Source organism: Fringilla coelebs (assembly GCF_963513975.1).
Source record: "Fringilla coelebs genome assembly, chromosome: 3".
In the NCBI taxonomy this organism is placed as follows: Eukaryota; Metazoa; Chordata; class Aves; order Passeriformes; family Fringillidae; genus Fringilla; species Fringilla coelebs.
Genome location: NC_140030.1, coordinates 26,210,602 through 26,212,675, shown reverse-complemented (window position 1 = coordinate 26,212,675; position 2,074 = coordinate 26,210,602).

Sequence of the window (2,074 nt, the reverse complement as noted above, 5' to 3'; positions counted from 1 at the left end):
AAATCAATATAATATTGTAACTGCCCTTCCCATTCAACTGTTTATTGTTTCTTGGGCATCAGTTACACATCAAGCAGATGTTTCTTTTAGGGATGGACACAATGGCTTTAGATATTTTCTATGAATCCAATGAATTTAAAATCAAGGAATAAAAAATTAGTATCCAGAGTTCTGAAGTACATCTTTCTGCATTTTGTTAAAATGCATGTTGCATATTAGTATATTTCTCAGTGGCCCATTTTAACATTGTCTCTGACATGGCTTGTCTTTGCAGTTCTATCCTACTTATATATTTATGCACTTCCTATTTTGACATCTCACTTTGAGTCATAATCTTATATTCTACTTAAAGTATATTCAGCATCAATCTTTATATACATACCAAGTGGTGGAATATTAGCACGTTATTATGGCTTTCCAACTATTCCTATCGCTTTTGTATCATAATCTCATCCAGCTTTTTAACTTCTCCCAATTGACCCTGGTCCAAAGAGATATTCAAGATGTGACAGTATTGACATAGTTAGGGAGCAAGATTTTTTGTAATGACTCGTTGTTTGATTGATAGGTGAATGGAAAATATTTTGAATATTTGGGTACTCACTCTGAGTTTGTATATGAAATTGGGGAGAATTATCTCTGCAGAGAATCTCAGAAGAGATTCTGTGAGCCTTTTGTAGGCTCTTCTAATGCATCATATTGTGACAACACTGAAAAAATTATCCTGAATTAAATACAAAAATGTAATCTATGTTCTCTGTGTTTTCTATGTATCTGCTGTTCTTGTGTTCCAGATCTCTTTCTTAGAATTTCTACTTGCCCTATGTCCCAGAAATATTTTCTGAAATATTGTATTATGTTTAGCATTACCATAAATGTACTTTTGAGTTAAAGCTATTTATTTTGTATATGTTTGTGAACTGTTGAAAATCATTCAGCTCATCCCAGTGTCTGTGCATTCAGCTGGAAGAATAAGGTAGGCATAACATTGCAGTGGCAAATAATTCACTTAAAAAATACAATGTATATGCTTCTGAGGTACAGATACCTCAGTAGGATCCTGCATGTGTCTGTCCTTCCAACAAAAGGGCAAGTATTTCCATCACATGGAAATTAGTTGACACAACTAGTTCTCTGTGAGAACTGGAAAAAGGGACAGCATGACTGATTTTGTCAAGGGCAAAAGGAGAGGAAAGGGCAATGCAACAACAACAAAAAAAATATTTAGGCATATAATTTAAAAGAATGTGAATGATCCTTATCAAAGCAAAGGACAGTTAAGAGTGATAAATGTATTAACTGTGAAAAATAAACATGAGAACTCATTTAAGCTTTTTACTAAAACCACAAAAGTTTGACTTACCATAAGCTATAAAAGATGTCATTAAATCATTGGCCTTTACAAATTGCCTATTGCGGTTTCTAGCTACTCCTTTCTCTCCCAGTACTCTGATTGATTGTGTACAGCTCCAGGAATTGATACCTGTAAGCAAGTTCCAATGTCACACAGACAAAGGAAGTAAAATATAAAGAGAAGTAATATCTTACTACAGTGAGAAATCCTGTTCACCTCAGTGGTGAAGTGAACAGTCTCATCATAGGTGTATGGGTGGTAAGATCTAAGTGATGCTGTGCTAAATATGAAAGTACAGCAGACAGTTTAATAAATAGGCTACATCAAGTCAGTTCAAAGATGTTTTGTGAAGTACAGTCTATGTACCAATAAAAATCTCCACAATTTTTATTAATTCTATTGAAGTAGCACGCTACCTCCAAATATTTATAGAGATCAAGCAGACTCACTTCAGGACAAGTCCTTCATACATACCAGAGGGACCTTTCCTGAAATGTAAACAGTTGGCATCTGCTGAACTGTAATCCCTAAATCAGAAACACAAATGTTTGGATTAACAAAAAATGGAAAGCCTCATTCTTTATTGTTGACCTCCCGGTACATATTTTTTCACAGTCAGTGTTGTGTGCATGACCAGCATTCTTTATTCAGGACTGGAAATGTGGTGACTTTTTGGCATAGCGACCACAAAGGACAGTGGTGATTAAATTCAAGCAAGCA